Source organism: Amia ocellicauda, chromosome 12, assembly GCF_036373705.1.
Source record: "Amia ocellicauda isolate fAmiCal2 chromosome 12, fAmiCal2.hap1, whole genome shotgun sequence".
Taxonomy (NCBI): domain Eukaryota; kingdom Metazoa; phylum Chordata; class Actinopteri; order Amiiformes; family Amiidae; genus Amia; species Amia ocellicauda.
In genome coordinates, this window is record NC_089861.1 from 38,976,893 (window position 1) to 38,996,036 (window position 19,144).

The window sequence follows — 19,144 nt, forward strand, 5'->3', positions numbered from 1 at the left end:
TCTCCAAGTCTGTGTAATAAGGAATTGGCAGGAGCCCACGAGTTGAAACTATCAGAGGACAGAATGCAAATGAAGTGTTCTGAGAAAAGCAAAGCGGCGAAAGGACATTTTCCCGTGTGCATGTAGATGGCCGACTTTGACACGGCTTGATGAAGTCTTGTGGATCCTACCACTGCTTAAGTGCACTACTACGCTTGCCTTCAGGGAGTTTCATGTCAAACATTCAAAAAACAGGACTCGAACTAGACGGATGAGCACCTACGATCGGTCTTGGCCGATGTGGGGATCGAACCCAAGACCTTGGCGTTATTAGCACCACGCTCTAACCAACTGAGCTAACCGGCCATCAAAAGGAGTCTCTCTGCCAGGCATTTCCTCATGTTTATGTAATTTGGCTGCAAAATGCATTACACACAAGTGTGAAAAGAACACTTTTGCAATTCCTAGCATTGGTGATGCTATAAATCAATCTGTCAGGAGTGGGATTTGAACCCACGCCTCCATCAGGAGACCAGAAAACCCTTCTACACTCTTCAAGGGAACAACACCTTAAGTCTGGCAAATTAGACCACTCGGCCATTCTGAGAGGATGTATACGTCCACCGCGAGATTATATACTGATCAAGAAAACTGCGGGAACACTTAAATCACACATCGGATCTCCGTGATCAAAATCTAGGAAACCTCAAGATCTTCACCATACATTGCATAATTCGTAACTCTCCCACCTCCATGCTTTTGAGACTGTACTGGGAGACACAGCAAACTTTCTTCAGACGGCACGTATGGATGTGCCATACTGGAGGAGCTGGACTACCTGTGCAACCTGAATGGGCTGCAGGGAGCACCTCATAATTCCAGTAGTGACAAGGACACTAGCAAAAGGCAAAACTAGAGAAGAATCAGTCAGGAAGGATAAGGAGAGAGCAATCGTCTGTGGCCACCACCTGCAAAACCATTCCCTTTTTGGGGTTGTCTTGCTGTTGCCTATCTCCGGTGCACCTGCTGTCACTTTCATTTGCACCAAAACAAGAGACAGTGATTCACAACCGCTTAGGCTTCCTAACTGTACAGATTAATATGCCTGAACTGTAACTGACTTGGTATTATGCTGTGATGATTACTTGTTCCCTTATTTTTTTGAGAGGTGTATTATAGAAGATAGCCTTGAGAATGCGGCCACAGAATTGCGGGAATCCGTGACTTTCAACACTTATGCAACCGAGTCGAGGTGACCAACAGCTTAGTGTCAGAAAATAAAAGAACACTTTTGCAATTCCTAGCATTGGTCATGCTATAAATCAGTCTGTCAGAAGTGGTATTTGAACCCACGCCTCCATCAGGAGACCAGAAAACTCTTCTACACTCTTCGAGAAAACAACTGCATTTCCGTCCTTGCACTCTCTCATTAATCCAATCTTGCCCAGTCAGCGAGAGAAGCCATGTACATGCTTTGCCTTCCTCTCCCTCTCCCTTCACTGCCAGTTCAGCGATGACATCTCAGAACTCTCTCACAGCTGACTTCTATGACATCACAGAGTGCATCAATTCCGTGGCTTCTCATCTGTCGCCACACTGTCAGGGTTGACTTTCTCACTCACTATGCCAAGCTTTCTCGGAAACACTGGAATACGTGGATGAGTTTGTACCACTTTTGGAGGTTTTGCCCACCTGGGGCGAGGCTGTGATCCAGCTGAAAAGCAATTCGGGCATGTGGGCAGCGAAAGATGTATTTGTGATGAAGAGAAACCCAGGTCGATGATGTTTCCAATCAGCCCCATCGGTCCAGCCACAGACACACACACAGACAGCCACAAGCACAGACTGCCACAGACACACAGACAGCCACAGATAGACAGACAAACACACAGACAGTGTGCCTGACAAAAACTTTCCCTCACAGTCAAGTCAACATGAGTCGTATTATCTAAAAGAAGAACCCATCATTTCCTTTCATCTCTATATCAGAGAGAGCGATTAAAAAAACACATCTGTAAATGCTACTTGTACAAGCACGCTGAGATGCCCCATCATCAGTAGGCATGCTCTGTGGCGCAATGGATAGCGCGTTGGACTTTTAGTGAAAAGGGCAGTGGTCATTCAAAGGTTGTGGGATCGAGTACCACCGGAGTCAGTGCTCACTTCATGACCCGGAGGCTGTTCTTGCCATCTTCAAGCGCACTGCCCGGTGTTGCGACTGGCCGGAGTCGGAGTGGGCGGTATGCCTGGCTCCCCTGCCACCCGAGTGCTTCGTCCCGAGGATTCCCTAGACTACAACAGTCTGAGGGACAGTGTCCTGGACCGGGTCGGTCTGACGTCGGACGGCCAGCGCCGAAAGCTCAGAAGCCTCCGGTTCGAACCTGGCTCCCGGTGCCTGCCACCGCTGGCTCAAGCCACGGAAGTTGCCGACCTGGTGGCCTTGGAGCAGTTCATCTGCCATCTCCCACGTCCAACCTGAAGGCTGGCACCAGGCTGGCAGAGAACCATCATTGCCCGGGACGATGCCACCTTCTGATGCCCGACGGCGGGCACCCTCCCTTCCATTCCCAAGACCCCCTCTGACCCGACTGTCCTGGATACCAGCATGTTGCCAAACACCACACCTAAACATGATTCTCCCCGACCCACTTCCCCTTCTCGCCTTGCCTGTCCCAAAAACAAATCTGCCTCCTTAGCTCCTTCTTTTTCTCTCTCCCCCGGCAGTGTGTGGTCCCCTGGAAAAACCACGGTGACGTTGCGGGCAGCCTGGACATCGCCCGGCCGGGTGCTCGCTAGTGAAAACTATCTATCTAATATTAAGGATCATAGGCTCTCATCTGATTTGGTCTGGGGCAGGTCACCTGTGTCGTGACAAGACCTTAAGCCGGATAATGGACCGATTCTTCTGGCCAGGCATCAAAAAGGAGGTAGAAAGATGGTGTGCTGCCTGTCCGGAGTGCCAGAAGACCAATGCCAGTGCAGTACCGTGGGCTCCGCTGGTACCGCTGCCTCTCATGGAGATACCATTTGAGCGCATTGGGATGGATTTGATCGGTCCGTTGGAGAAAAGCTCCGCGGGGTATCAATTTGTGCTGGTCATAGTAGACTATGCCACTCGGTACCTGGAGGCAATTCGTCTACGGACAATGTCAGCGACTAGGATCGCCGAGGAGCTGTTTAAGGTCTTCACTCGGGTGGGGATCCCAAAGGAAATCCTGACAGATCAGGGCTCTCCATTCATGTCACGCGTGATGCGAGACCTCTGTAGGCTGCTGGGGATAAAGTCCATCAGGACCTCAATCTATCATCCCCAGACAGACGCCCTAGTGGAGCTCTTTAATAAAACCCTAAAGAACATGATCTGTAAGTTTGTGAGTACAGACGCTTGGGACTGGGACAAGTTATTGCCACCCCTGCTGTTCGCTGTACGCGAGGTGCCCCAGACGTCCACTGGCTTCTCTCCCTTCGAGCTGCTGGACGGGAGGCGGCTGAGGGGCATCCTCGACTTAATAAAGGAGGACTGGGAGGCGACCGCCCCCTCCCAGACCTCTATGGTACAGCACATCCTGGACCTGAGAGATCGGCTATCGGCACTGGGGAAACTTGCACAGTTGCATCTCTTACAGGCCCAGGAGCGACAACAGCGCATGTACAACAGGAGAGCCCGGTTACGATCGTTCACCCAAGGACAAGGTACTGGTGTTATTCCCAAATTCAACATCTAAACTGCTGGCTAAGTGGCAGGGACCCTTTTTGGTCACACGCCGCTTAGGGGATGTTGATTATGAGGTGTGTAGCCCAGATCGTCGGAGGTAAAAGCAGATCTATCATCTGAACATGCTGAAGAAGTGGCGAGAGCAGGAAGCATTGGGTGCTTTTAGTTCCCCCCACAATAAAGAGTCTGAAGCCGCTGTTTCTGAGGTTCGCACTGAACTCAATTTAACAAACGCCCATTTAAGAAACGCCCAGAAACAGCACGTTTGCTCTTTATTGTGCCGCTTCCAGCATGTCTTTTCTCACCGACCCGTGCTCACACCTCTCATTGAACACCACATCCACACAGCACTGGACCACTGCGTGCGTGTCAAACCCTATCACACCCCCTATTACAAAAAGTAGGCTGTCAATGAAGAGGTGCAGAAGATGTTGGAGCTGGGAGTCATTGAAAAGTCACAATCGGAATGGTGTAGCCCTATAGTCTTGGTGCCAAAGCCTGACGGCAGCACTAGATTCTGCGTTGATTATAGGGAGCTCAATGCAGTGTCTAGGTTTGATGCCTATCCGATGCCCCGTGTGGATGAGTTGCTGGATCGGCTGGGCGCTGCTCACGGAAAACCCGGGCAAGTGAACAGTTGGGAGGAGGGAGACCAAGTATCTGGGGTACCTCTTAGGAGGGGGGCAGGTACGGCCAGTCATTGACAAGGTGACCGCTATTGCCTCCTGTCCGCCTCCTAAGTCCAAAAAGGAAGTTCGGCAGTTTTTGGGGTTTTCCGGGTATTATTGCCAGTTTCTGCCGGACTTTGCCACCCTGGCTTACCCCCTGACCGCATTACACACAAGTGTGAAAAGAACACTTTTGCAATTCCTAGCATTTGTGATGCTATAAATCAATCTGTCAGGAGTGGGATTTGAACCCACGCCTCCATCAGGAGACCAGAAAACCCTTCTACACTCTTTAAGGGAACAACACCTTAAGTCTGGCAAATTAGACCACTCGGCCATTCTGAGTGGATGTATACGTCCACCGCGAGATTATATACTGATCAAGAAAACTGCGGGAACACTTAAATCACTCATCGGATCTCCGTGATCAAAATCTAGGAAACCTCAAGATCTTCACCGTACATTGCATAATTCGTAACTCTCCCACCTCCATGCTTTTGAGACTGTACTGGAAGACACAGCAAACTTTCTTCAGACGGCACGTATGGATGTGCCATACTGGAGGAGCTGGACTACCTGTGCAACCTGAATGGGCTGCAGGGAGCACCTCATAATTCCAGTAGTGACAAGGACACTAGCAAAAGGCAAAACTAGAGAAGAATCAGTCAGGAAGGATAAGGAGAGAGCAATCGTCTGTGGCCACCACCTGCAAAACCATTTCCTTTTTGGGGTTGTCTTGCTGTTGCCTATCTCCGGTGCACCTGCTGTCACTTTCATTTGCACCAAAACAAGAGACAGTGATTCACAACCGCTTAGGCTTCCTAACTGTACAGATTAATATGCCTGAACTGTAACTGACTTGGTATTATGCTGTGATGATTACTTGTTCCCTTATTTTTTTGAGAGGTGTATTATAGAAGATAGCCTTGAGAATGCGGCCACAGAATTGCGGGAATCCGTGACTTTCAACACTTATGCAACCGAGTCGAGGTGACCAACAGCTCAATGTCTGGTTGGCACCATGGCTTAGATGTGCCATTCATGAAACTTGCGTTGATTCTTGAAGCCACTGGCATTGCTTCCCTCTCCAAGTCTGTGTAATAAGGATTTGGCAGGAGCACACGAGTTGAAACTATCAGAGGACAGAATGCAAATGAAGTGTTCTGAGAAAAGCAAAGCGGCGAAAGGACATTTTCCCGTGTGCATGTAGATGGCCGACTTTGACACGGCTTGATGAAGTCTTGTGGATCCTACCACTGCTTAAGTGCACTACTACGCTTGCCTTCAGGGAGTTTCATGTCAAACATTCAAAAAACAGGACTCGAACTAGACGGATGAGCACCTACGATCGGTCATGGCCGATGTGGGGATAGAACCCAAGACCTTGGCGTTATTAGCACCACGCTCTAACCAACTGAGCTAACCGGCCATTAAAAGGAGTGTCTCTGCCAGGCATTTCCTCATGTTTATGTAATTTGGCTGCAAAATGCATTACACACAAGTGTGAAAAGAACACTTTTGCAATTCCTAGCATTGGTGATGCTATAAACCAATCTGTCAGGAGTGGGATTTGAACCCACGCCTCCATCAGGAGACCAGAAAACCCTTCTACACTCTTCAAGGGAACAACACCTTAAGTCTGGCAAATTAGACCACTCGGCCATTCTGAGTGGATGTATACGTCCACCGCGAGATTATATACTGATCAAGAAAACTGCGGGAACACTTAAATCACTCATCGGATCTCCGTGATCAAAATCTAGGAAACCTCAAGATCTTCACCGTACATTGCATAATTCGTAACTCTCCCACCTCCATGCTTTTGAGACTGTACTGGGAGACACAGCAAACTTTCTTCAGACGGCACGTATGGATGTGCCATACTGGAGGAGCTGGACTACCTGTGCAACCTGAATGGGCTGCAGGGAGCACCTCATAATTCCAGTAGTGACAAGGACACTAGCAAAAGGCAAAACTAGAGAAGAATCAGTCAGGAAGGATAAGGAGAGAGCAATCGTCTGTGGCCACCACCTGCAAAACCATTTCCTTTTTGGGGTTGTCTTGCTGTTGCCTATCTCCGGTGCACCTGCTGTCACTTTCATTTGCACCAAAACAAGAGACAGTGATTCACAACCGCTTAGGCTTCCTAACTGTACAGATTAATATGCCTGAACTGTAACTGACTTGGTATTATGCTGTGATGATTACTTGTTCCCTTATTTTTTTGAGAGGTGTATTATAGAAGATAGCCTTGAGAATGCGGCCACAGAATTGCGGGAATCCGTGACTTTCAACACTTATGCAACCGAGTCGAGGTGACCAACAGCTCAATGTCTGGTTGGCACCATGGCTTAGATGTGCCATTCATGAAACTTGCGTTGATTCTTGAAGCCACTGGCATTGCTTCCCTCTCCAAGTCTGTGTAATAAGGATTTGGCAGGAGCACACGAGTTGAAACTATCAGAGGACAGAATGCAAATGAAGTGTTCTGAGAAAAGCAAAGCGGCGAAAGGACATTTTCCCGTGTGCATGTAGATGGCCGACTTTGACACGGCTTGATGAAGTCTTGTGGATCCTACCACTGCTTAAGTGCACTACTACGCTTGCCTTCAGGGAGTTTCATGTCAAACATTCAAAAAACAGGACTCGAACTAGACGGATGAGCACCTACGATCGGTCATGGCCGATGTGGGGATAGAACCCAAGACCTTGGCGTTATTAGCACCACGCTCTAACCAACTGAGCTAACCGGCCATTAAAAGGAGTGTCTCTGCCAGGCATTTCCTCATGTTTATGTAATTTGGCTGCAAAATGCATTACACACAAGTGTGAAAAGAACACTTTTGCAATTCCTAGCATTGGTGATGCTATAAACCAATCTGTCAGGAGTGGGATTTGAACCCACGCCTCCATCAGGAGACCAGAAAACCCTTCTACACTCTTCAAGGGAACAACACCTTAAGTCTGGCAAATTAGACCACTCGGCCATTCTGAGTGGATGTATACGTCCACCGCGAGATTATATACTGATCAAGAAAACTGCGGGAACACTTAAATCACTCATCGGATCTCCGTGATCAAAATCTAGGAAACCTCAAGATCTTCACCGTACATTGCATAATTCGTAACTCTCCCACCTCCATGCTTTTGAGACTGTACTGGGAGACACAGCAAACTTTCTTCAGACGGCACGTATGGATGTGCCATACTGGAGGAGCTGGACTACCTGTGCAACCTGAATGGGCTGCAGGGAGCACCTCATAATTCCAGTAGTGACAAGGACACTAGCAAAAGGCAAAACTAGAGAAGAATCAGTCAGGAAGGATAAGGAGAGAGCAATCGTCTGTGGCCACCACCTGCAAAACCATTTCCTTTTTGGGGTTGTCTTGCTGTTGCCTATCTCCGGTGCACCTGCTGTCACTTTCATTTGCACCAAAACAAGAGACAGTGATTCACAACCGCTTAGGCTTCCTAACTGTACAGATTAATATGCCTGAACTGTAACTGACTTGGTATTATGCTGTGATGATTACTTGTTCCCTTATTTTTTTGAGAGGTGTATTATAGAAGATAGCCTTGAGAATGCGGCCACAGAATTGCGGGAATCCGTGACTTTCAACACTTATGCAACCGAGTCGAGGTGACCAACAGCTCAATGTCTGGTTGGCACCATGGCTTAGATGTGCCATTCATGAAACTTGCGTTGATTCTTGAAGCCACTGGCATTGCTTCCCTCTCCAAGTCTGTGTAATAAGGAATTGGCAGGAGCCCACGAGTTGAAACTATCAGAGGACAGAATGCAAATGAAGTGTTCTGAGAAAAGCAAAGCGGCGAAAGGACATTTTCCCGTGTGCATGTAGATGGCCGACTTTGACACGGCTTGATGAAGTCTTGTGGATCCTACCACTGCTTAAGTGCACTACTACGCTTGCCTTCAGGGAGTTTCATGTCAAACATTCAAAAAACAGGACTCGAACTAGACGGATGAGCACCTACGATCGGTCTTGGCCGATGTGGGGATCGAACCCAAGACCTTGGCGTTATTAGCACCATGCTCTAACCAACTGAGCTAACCGGCCATCAAAAGGAGTCTCTCTGCCAGGCATTTCCTTATGTTTATGTAATTTGGCTGCAAAATGCATTACACACAAGTGTGAAAAGAACACTTTTGCAATTCCTAGCATTGGTGATGCTATAAATCAATCTGTCAGGAGTGGGATTTGAACCCACGCCTCCATCAGGAGACCAGAATACCCTTCCACACTCTTCAAGGGAACAATACCTTAAGTCTGGCAAATTAGACCACTCGGCCATTCTGAGTGGATGTATACGTCCACCGCGAGATTATATACTGATCAAGAAAACTGCGGGATCACTTAAATCACTCATCGGATCTCCGTGATCAAAATCTAGGAAACCTCAAGATCTTCACCGTACATTGCATAATTCGTAACTCTCCCACCTCCATGCTTTTGAGACTGTACTGGGAGACACAGCAAACTTTCTTCAGACGGCATACTGTGCCATACTGTGCCATACTGGAGGAGCTGGACTACCTGTGCAACCTGAATGGGCTGCAGGGAGCACCTCATAATTCCAGTAGTGACAAGGACACTAGCAAAAGGCAAAACTAGAGAAGAATCAGTCAGGAAGGATAAGGAGAGAGCAATCGTCTGTGGCCACCACCTGCAAAACCATTTCCTTTTTGGGGTTGTCTTGCTGTTGCCTATCTCCGGTGCACCTGCTGTCACTTTCATTTGCACCAAAACAAGAGACAGTGATTCACAACCGCTTAGGCTTCCTAACTGTACAGATTAATATGCCTGAACTGTAACTGACTTGGTATTATGCTGTGATGATTACTTGTTCCCTTATTTTTTTGAGAGGTGTATTATAGAAGATAGCCTTGAGAATGCGGCCACAGAATTGCGGGAATCCGTGACTTTCAACACTTATGCAACCGAGTCGAGGTGACCAACAGCTCAATGTCTGGTTGGCACCATGGCTTAGATGTGCCATTCATGAAACTTGCGTTGATTCTTGAAGCCACTGGCATTGCTTCCCTCTCCAAGTCTGTGTAATAAGGAATTGGCAGGAGCCCACGAGTTGAAACTATCAGAGGACAGAATGCAAATGAAGTGTTCTGAGAAAAGCAAAGCGGCGAAAGGACATTTTCCCGTGTGCATGTAGATGGCCGACTTTGACACGGCTTGATGAAGTCTTGTGGATCCTACCACTGCTTAAGTGCACTACTACGCTTGCCTTCAGGGAGTTTCATGTCAAACATTCAAAAAACAGGACTCGAACTAGACGGATGAGCACCTACGATCGGTCTTGGCCGATGTGGGGATCGAACCCAAGACCTTGGCGTTATTAGCACCACGCTCTAACCAACTGAGCTAACCGGCCATCAAAAGGAGTCTCTCTGCCAGGCATTTCCTCATGTTTATGTAATTTGGCTGCAAAATGCATTACACACAAGTGTGAAAAGAACACTTTTGCAATTCCTAGCATTGGTGATGCTATAAATCAATCTGTCAGGAGTGGGATTTGAACCCACGCCTCCATCAGGAGACCCGAAAACCCTTCCACACTCTTCAAGGGAACAACACCTTAAGTCTGGCAAATTAGACCACTCGGCCATTCTGAGTGGATGTATACGTCCACCGCGAGATTATATACTGATCAAGAAAACTGCGGGATCACTTAAATCACTCATCGGATCTCCGTGATCAAAATCTAGGAAACCTCAAGATCTTCACCGTACATTGCATAATTCGTAACTCTCCCACCTCCATGCTTTTGAGACTGTACTGGGAGACACAGCAAACTTTCTTCAGACGGCACGTATGGATGTGCCATACTGGAGGAGCTGGACTACCTGTGCAACCTGAATGGGCTGCAGGGAGCACCTCATAATTCCAGTAGTGACAAGGACACTAGCAAAAGGCAAAACTAGAGAAGAATCAGTCAGGAAGGATAAGGAGAGAGCAATCGTCTGTGGCCACCACCTGCAAAACCATTTCCTTTTTGGGGTTGTCTTGCTGTTGCCTATCTCCGGTGCACCTGCTGTCACTTTCATTTGCACCAAAACAAGAGACAGTGATTCACAACCGCTTAGGCTTCCTAACTGTACAGATTAATATGCCTGAACTGTAACTGACTTGGTATTATGCTGTGATGATTACTTGTTCCCTTATTTTTTTGAGAGGTGTATTATAGAAGATAGCCTTGAGAATGCCGCCACAGAATTGCGGGAATCCGTGACTTTCAACACTTATGCAACCGAGTCGAGGTGACCAACAGCTCAATGTCTGGTTGGCACCATTGCTTAGATGTGCCATTCATGAAACTTGCGTTGATTCTTGAAGCCACTGGCATTGCTTCCCTCTCCAAGTCTGTGTAATAAGGAATTGGCAGGAGCCCACGAGTTGAAACTATCAGAGGACAGAATGCAAATGAAGTGTTCTGAGAAAAGCAAAGCGGCGAAAGGACATTTTCCCGTGTGCATGTAGAAGGCCGACTTTGACACGGCTTGATGAAGTCTTGTGGATCCTACCACTGCTTAAGTGCACTACTACGCTTGCCTTCAGGGAGTTTCATGTCAAACATTCAAAAAACAAGACTCGAACTAGACGGATGAGCACCTACGATCGGTCTTGGCCGATGTGGGGATCGAACCCAAGACCTTGGCGTTATTAGCACCACGCTCTAACCAACTGAGCTAACCTGCCATCAAAAGGAGTCTCTCTGCCAGGCATTTCCTCATGTTTATGTAATTTGGCTGCAAAATGCATTACACACAAGTGTGAAAAGAACACTTTTGCAATTCCTAGCATTGGTGATGCTATAAATCAATCTGTCAGGAGTGGGATTTGAACCCACGCCTCCATCAGGAGACCAGAAAACCCTTCTACACTCTTCAAGGGAACAACACCTTAAGTCTGGCAAATTAGACCACTCGGCCATTCTGAGAGGATGTATACATCCACCGCGAGATTATATACTGATCAAGAAAACTGCGGGAACACTTAAATCACTCATCGGATCTCCGTGATCAAAATCTAGGAAACCTCAAGATCTTCACCGTACATTGCATAATTCGTAACTCTCCCACCTCCATGCTTTTGAGACTGTACTGGGAGACACAGCAAACTTTCTTCAGACGGCACGTATGGATGTGCCATACTGGAGGAGCTGGACTACCTGTGCAACCTGAATGGGCTGCAGGGAGCACCTCATAATTCCAGTAGTGACAAGGACACTAGCAAAAGGCAAAACTAGAGAAGAATCAGTCAGGAAGGATAAGGAGAGAGCAATCGTCTGTGGCCACCACCTGCAAAACCATTCCCTTTTTGGGGTTGTCTTGCTGTTGCCTATCTCCGGTGCACCTGCTGTCACTTTCATTTGCACCAAAACAAGAGACAGTGATTCACAACCGCTTAGGCTTCCTAACTGTACAGATTAATATGCCTGAACTGTAACTGACTTGGTATTATGCTGTGATGATTACTTGTTCCCTTATTTTTTTGAGAGGTGTATTATAGAAGATAGCCTTGAGAATGCGGCCACAGAATTGCGGGAATCCGTGACTTTCAACACTTATGCAACCGAGTCGAGGTGACCAACAGCTCAATGTCTGGTTGGCACCATGGCTTAGATGTGCCATTCATGAAACTTGCGTTGATTCTTGAAGCCACTGGCATTGCTTCCCTCTCCAAGTCTGTGTAATAAGGAATTGGCAGGAGCCCACGAGTTGAAACTATCAGAGGACAGAATGCAAATGAAGTGTTCTGAGAAAAGCAAAGCGGCGAAAGGACATTTTCCCGTGTGCATGTAGATGGCCGACTTTGACACGGCTTGATGAAGTCTTGTGGATCCTACCACTGCTTAAGTGCACTACTACGCTTGCCTTCAGGGAGTTTCATGTCAAACATTCAAAAAACAGGACTCGAACTAGACGGATGAGCACCTACGATCGGTCTTGGCCGATGTGGGGATCGAACCCAAGACCTTGGCGTTATTAGCACCACTCTCTAACCAACTGAGCTAACCGGCCATCAAAAGGAGTCTCACTGCCAGGCATTTCCTCATGTTTATGTAATTTGGCTGCAAAATGCATTACACACAAGTGTGAAAAGAACACTTTTGCAATTCCTAGCATTGGTGATGCTATAAATCAATCTGTCAGGAGTGGGATTTGAACCCACGCCTCCATCAGGAGACCAGAAAACCCTTCTACACTCTTCAAGGGAACAACACCTTAAGTCTGGCAAATTAGACCACTCGGCCATTCTGAGAGGATGTATACGTCCACCGCGAGATTATATACTGATCAAGAAAACTGCGGGAACACTTAAATCACACATCGGATCTCCGTGATCAAAATCTAGGAAACCTCAAGATCTTCACCGTACATTGCATAATTCGTAACTCTCCCACCTCCATGCTTTTGAGACTGTACTGGGAGACACAGCAAACTTTCTTCAGACGGCACGTATGGATGTGCCATACTGGAGGAGCTGGACTACCTGTGCAACCTGAATGGGCTGCAGGGAGCACCTCATAATTCCAGTAGTGACAAGGACACTAGCAAAAGGCAAAACTAGAGAAGAATCAGTCAGGAAGGATAAGGAGAGAGCAATCGTCTGTGGCCTCCACCTGCAAAACCATTCCCTTTTTGGGGTTGTCTTGCTGTTGCCTATCTCCGGTGCACCTGCTGTCACTTTCATTTGCACCAAAACAAGAGACAGTGATTCACAACCGCTTAGGCTTCCTAACTGTACAGATTAATATGCCTGAACTGTAACTGACTTGGTATTATGCTGTGATGATTACTTGTTCCCTTATTTTTTTGAGAGGTGTATTATAGAAGATAGCCTTGAGAATGCGGCCACAGAATTGCGGGAATCCGTGACTTTCAACACTTATGCAACCGAGTCGAGGTGACCAACAGCTTAGTGTCAGAAAATAAAAGAACACTTTTGCAATTCCTAGCATTGGTCATGCTATAAATCAGTCTGTCAGAAGTGGTATTTGAACCTACGCCTCCATCAGGAGACCAGAAAACTCTTCTACACTCTTCGAGAAAACAACTGCATTTCCGTCCTTGCACTCTCTCATTAATCCAATCTTGCCCAGTCAGCGAGAGAAGCCATGTACATGCTTTGCCTTCCTCTCCCTCTCCCTTCACTGCCAGTTCAGCGATGACATCTCAGAACTCTCTCACAGCTGACTTCTATGACATCACAGAGTGCATCAATTCCGTGGCTTCTCATCTGTCGCCACACTGTCAGGGTTGACTTTCTCACTCACTATGCCAAGCTTTCTCGGAAACACTGGAATACGTGGATGAGTTTGTACCACTTTTGGAGGTTTTGCCCACCTGGGGCGAGGCTGTGATCCAGCTGAAAAGCAATTCGGGCATGTGGGCAGCGAAAGATGTATCTGTGATGAAGAGAAACCCAGGTCGATGATGTTTCCAATCAGCCCCATCGGTCCAGCCACAGACACACACACAGACAGCCACAAGCACAGACTGCCACAGACACACAGACAGCCACAGATAGACAGACAAACACACAGACAGTGTGCCTGACAAAAACTTTCCCTCACAGTCAAGTCAACATGAGTCGTATTATCTAAAAGAAGAACCCATCATTTCCTTTCATCTCTATATCAGAGAGAGCGATTAAAAAAACACATCTGTAAATGCTACTTGTACAAGCACGCTGAGATGCCCCATCATCAGTAGGCATGCTCTGTGGCGCAATGGATAGCGCGTTGGACTTTTAGTGAAAAGGGCAGTGGTCATTCAATGGTTGTGGGATCGAGTACCACCGGAGTCAGTGCTCACTTCATGACCCGGAGGCTTTTCTTGCCATCTTCAAGCGCACTGCCCGGTGTTGCGACTGGCCGGAGTCGGAGTGGGCGGTACGCCTGGCTCCCCTGCCACCCGAGTGCTTCGTCCCGAGGATGCCCTAGACTACAAAAGTCTGAGGGACAGTGTCCTGGACCGGGTCGGTCTGACGTCGGACGGCCAGCGCCGAAAGCTCAGAAGCCTCCGGTTCGAACCTGGCTCCCGGTGCCTGCCACCGCTGGCTCAAGCCACGGAAGTTGCCGACCTGGTGGCCTTGGAGCAGTTCATCTGCCATCTCCCACGTCCAACCTGAAGGCTGGCACCAGGCTGGCAGAGAACCATCATTGCCCGGGACGATGCCACCTTCTGATGCCCGACGGCGGGCACCCTCCCTTCCATTCCCAAGACCCCCTCTGACCCGACTGTCCTGGATACCAGCATGTTGCCAAACACCACACCTAAACATGTTTCTCCCCGACCCACTTCCCCTTCTCGCCTTGCCTGTCCCAAAAACAAATCTGCCTCCTTAGCTCCTTCTTTTTCTCTCTCCCCCGGCAGTGTGTGGTCCCCTGGAAAAACCACGGTGACGTTGCGGGCAGCCTGGACATCGCCCGGCCGGGTGCTCGCTAGTGAACACTATCTATCTAATATTAAGGATCATAGGCTCTCATCTGATTTGGCTGGGGCAGGTCACCTGTGTCGTGACAAGACCTTAAGCCGGATAATGGACCGATTCTTCTGGCCAGGCATCAAAAAGGAGGTAGAAAGATGGTGTGCTGCCTGTCCGGAGTGCCAGAAGACCAATGCCAGTGCAGTACCGTGGGCTCCGCTGGTACCGCTGCCTCTCATGGAGATACCATTTGAGCGCATTGGGATGGATTTGATCGGTCCGTTGGAGAAAAGCTCCGCGGGGTATCAATTTGTGCTGGTCATAGTAGACTATGCCACTCGGTACCTGGAGGCAATTCGTCTACGGACAATGTCAGCGACTAGGATCGCCGAGGAGCTGTTTAAGGTCTTCACTCGGGTGGGGATCCCAAAGGAAATCCTGACAGATCAGGGCTCTCCATTCATGTCACGCGTGATGCGAGACCTCTGTAGGCTGCTGGGGATAAAGTCCATCAGGACCTCAATCTATCATCCCCAGACAGACGCCCTAGTGGAGCTCTTTAATAAAACCCTAAAGAACATGATCTGTAAGTTTGTGAGCACAGACGCTTGGGACTGGGACAAGTTATTGCCACCCCTGCTGTTCGCTGTACGCGAGGTGCCCCAGACGTCCACTGGCTTCTCTCCCTTCGAGCTGCTGTACGGGAGGCGGCTGAGGGGCATCCTCGACTTAATAAAGGAGGACTGGGAGGCGACCGCCCCCTCCCAGACCTCTATGGTACAGCACATCCTGGACATGAGAGATCGGCTATCGGCACTGGGGAAACTTGCACAGTTGCATCTCTTACAGGCCCAGGAGCGACAACAGCGCATGTACAACAGGAGAGCCCGGTTACGATCGTTCACCCAAGGACAAGGTACTGGTGTTATTCCCAAATTCAACATCTAAACTGCTGGCTAAGTGGCAGGGACCCTTTTTGGTCACACGCCGCTTAGGGGATGCTGATTATGAGGTGTGTCGCCCAGATCGTCGGAGGTAAAAGCAGATCTATCATCTGAACATGCTGAAGAAGTGGCGAGAGCAGGAAGCATTGGGTGCTTTTAGTTCCCCCCACAATAAAGAGTCTGAAGCCGCTGTTTCTGAGGTTCGCACTGAACTCAATTTAACAAACGCCCATTTAACAAACGCCCAGAAACAGCACGTTTGCTCTTTATTGTGCCGCTTCCAGCATGTCTTTTCTCACCGACCCGTGCTCACACCTCTCATTGAACACCACATCCACACAGCACTGGACCACTGCGTGCGTGTCAAACCCTATCGCACCCCCTATTACAAAAAGTAGGCTGTCAATGAAGAGGTGCAGAAGATGTTGGAGCTGGGAGTCATTGAAAAGTCACAATCGGAATGGTGTAGCCCTATAGTCTTGGTGCCAAAGCCTGACGGCAGCACTAGATTCTGCGTTGATTATAGGGAGCTCAATGCAGTGTCTAGGTTTGATGCCTATCCGATGCTCCGTGTGGATGAGTTGCTGGATCGGCTGGGCGCTGCTCACGGAAAACCCGGGCAAGTGAACAGTTGGGAGGAGGGAGACCAAGTATCTGGGGTACCTCTTAGGAGGGGGGCAGGTACGGCCAGTCGTTGACAAGGTGACCGCTATTGCCTCCTGTCCGCCTCCTAAGTCCAAAAAGGAAGTTCGGCAGTTTTTGGGGTTTTCCGGGTATTATCGCCAGTTTCTGCCGGACTTTGCCACCCTGGCTTACCCCCTGACCGAACTGATGCGAAAAGGTGCTCCAGATACTTTCCAGTGGACGGAGCAGTGCCAGGTGGCTTTCCAGGCGATTAAGGACCGCCTCTGCCAACACCCTTTTTTTAAATGCCTTGACTTCTCTCTCCCTTTCATTCTACAGACCGACGCCTGAGAAGTTGGAGTGGGCACGGTCCTGTCCCAGAGTGTTGGGGGTCAGGAACACCCCGTCCTCTATCTAAGCAAACAATTATCGCCCAGGAGCGTAAATATAGCACCATTGAAAAGGAGTGTCTCGCTATAAAGTGGGCTGTGCCCTGTTTATTTAATCCCTCTCCCTCCCCGACGGAAGCAGCTAACCGACAAGAAGGTGGACTGAGTCTATTACCCCTGTCTGCCCGGAGCACCCCGATTGTGGACACTTTTTGCTTTTGCTTTTGATTTTGTTTTTGTTTTGTATCTCCGCCCTTTTTTGACATACCTGAACAAAATAAAGCCCGGACACAACCGAAACCGGAGACTCTCCCTCTCTCTCTCCCCGTTATTTGTGTCCGGCTTTCACAGTAGGCTATTCAAGAAGGGGGGCTCAAAGATGGCCAGATATAAATTTATCTATTTTATTTTATTTTATTTATTGTGCTTTGTTGGCACAGTGTTTAATGTTCAGTCTTAAATACATATTTTTTAATTGTAGTTTTGTAATTGATTTTGTCTTTGAAAAGCAAGACAAAATAATAAAAAGCACATTTTAGATTATTTAATTTATGCAATGGTGAAAAAATTGTCAAGTTAACTGAAATGTAAAAAACAACAAACAAAAAAAACTATCAAAACAATCTGATGCATTTAAAAGAACAATAACGGTCAATGCATTTGACAAATAAAAAAAACATCAAAACATTCAAAAACAGTGAAACCAGTGCTATTTAGAAATAATTAATACAATCATTTCCATAATTTCTTTACGTACTGTTGGAAATATATCATCTGGCCCAGGTGATTTGTTTGTTTTTAATTCTGCTAGTCCCTTTACTACCTCCTCCTCATTTATCCTGATCTCTCTTAGGGTTTGACTGGACTGGTTGTTAACCTGTGGCATGTTATCTGTTTTTTCTTTAGTAAAAACCTCAATATTGTCAGCTCAGCATACCTTAGTATAACTTAATATAAGCAACAGAGACGCTGCTGTGAAGGAGCGCAATAGTCTCTGTAGCCACTCTGTCACAGCCACCTCAATAAATACATCAATTCATTAATCACTGTATTGACTTCAACCATTTAAACACATGTAATGTTTTGCTTTATGCTAGGGGTGGCTAACCCTGGTCCTGGATTTGAGCCCCCACCTCCCCAGGGATCTGTATTGGCAAACTGCTGAGCTGATGATATTGACTGCAAAGGGGAATCTCTCTGGAATGGTCCATTATACAGGGGAGCTAAAGACCTCCAGGAAAGCACTAACCTGTGGCCCTGGGGCCCTGGGGCCCTGGGGTTTGTCTGCCTAACGCTCGTCCTCTGTTCTTTGGGTCTGCACTGGTTCTGGTCCTATCTGACCAACCTGTTCTGAATAGGGCAGTGGTTCTCGACCTGCGGCCCGTCACACATGGAAGTGCGGCCCACGATATGACACCCACATTTAACACTACAAGCGCAGAGCCGGTCAATTTGACCGTTTTGGTTATTCAAATTTGAATTATACTGTGTTCCAAAATACACTGCGCATATACCCATTCGTGACTATTCCTAACTATATGTATTAAACATGCCTACAGCGTTTTAGCTGCATAAACATGAAAATAAATAAGTTATAAACACATTTACCTAGAATAGCCAAAATCGGGTTATTTTGACTGGTCATTTAAATACATAATAACTCAAATATAACACATAATCCTGCCTTCCCTTTACAATAGAGTCAGTCTGGCACTCAAGTGGCGATCTCTACCTGTCTACAATCTTTCATGTGCTTGAAAAACACATGCATTTGTACAGCATTACAGGTGTTTTCTTACAACTGTAGTAAGATTGAGTGGATACAGTGATTACCCGCAAATCAACATGGATTTGAAACGGAGATTGAAGAGAGCTCGTTTTGGAAATTGGACAAGTAAAATCATGTTCTGTGAAATTGCAGTGTCTCACCACACAATAAGATGAGTTACAACAACCTCAACTTGAACAGAATTGTAAAACTTTAAATAACGTGCTCAGGTAACCACAAAACATATGTTCTATGAACGTTTTGTGTAATGCGCATGTGCCAAAACCATCACGTCATGATGACATACTACTTTACCGGAGTTGAAAATTTTTTTGTATTAATTAGCATGGGATAAAGTTGCTGATCATGCAAGAAAAGATGAAGTAGCCCGCGTTTGAATGATTATAGATGGACTTTGTGGATTGCAAATAATGAAATTAATAGTCATTCTTCCTCAACTTTCATTACTTACAGTGGGGGAAAAAAGTATTTGATCCCCTGCTGATTTTGTACGTTTGCCCACTGACAAATAAATGATCAGTCTATAGTTTTAATGGTAGGTGTATTTTAGCAGTGAGAGACAGAATA

General features: G+C 47.4%; 7 non-coding genes across 7 annotated transcripts; all 7 read right to left on the minus strand.

Moving 5' to 3' along the window:
• Positions 1–271: 271 nt before the first annotated feature.
• trnai-aau (transfer RNA isoleucine (anticodon AAU)) lies at positions 272–345 on the minus strand. The gene has a single exon. It is a non-coding gene; the product is annotated as a tRNA-Ile (tRNA).
• Positions 346–5,717: 5,372 nt separating this feature from the next.
• trnai-aau (transfer RNA isoleucine (anticodon AAU)) lies at positions 5,718–5,791 on the minus strand. Its single transcript has one exon. It is a non-coding gene; the product is annotated as a tRNA-Ile (tRNA).
• Positions 5,792–7,042: 1,251 nt separating this feature from the next.
• Positions 7,043–7,116, minus strand: trnai-aau (transfer RNA isoleucine (anticodon AAU)). The gene has a single exon. It is a non-coding gene; the product is annotated as a tRNA-Ile (tRNA).
• A 1,251-nt stretch (positions 7,117–8,367) lies between these two features.
• Positions 8,368–8,441, minus strand: trnai-aau (transfer RNA isoleucine (anticodon AAU)). The gene has a single exon. It is a non-coding gene; the product is annotated as a tRNA-Ile (tRNA).
• A 1,256-nt stretch (positions 8,442–9,697) lies between these two features.
• Positions 9,698–9,771, minus strand: trnai-aau (transfer RNA isoleucine (anticodon AAU)). The gene has a single exon. It is a non-coding gene; the product is annotated as a tRNA-Ile (tRNA).
• A 1,251-nt stretch (positions 9,772–11,022) lies between these two features.
• On the minus strand, positions 11,023–11,096 carry trnai-aau (transfer RNA isoleucine (anticodon AAU)). Its single transcript has one exon. It is a non-coding gene; the product is annotated as a tRNA-Ile (tRNA).
• Positions 11,097–12,347: 1,251 nt separating this feature from the next.
• Positions 12,348–12,421, minus strand: trnai-aau (transfer RNA isoleucine (anticodon AAU)). Its single transcript has one exon. It is a non-coding gene; the product is annotated as a tRNA-Ile (tRNA).
• Between the last annotated feature and the right edge of the window lie 6,723 nt (positions 12,422–19,144).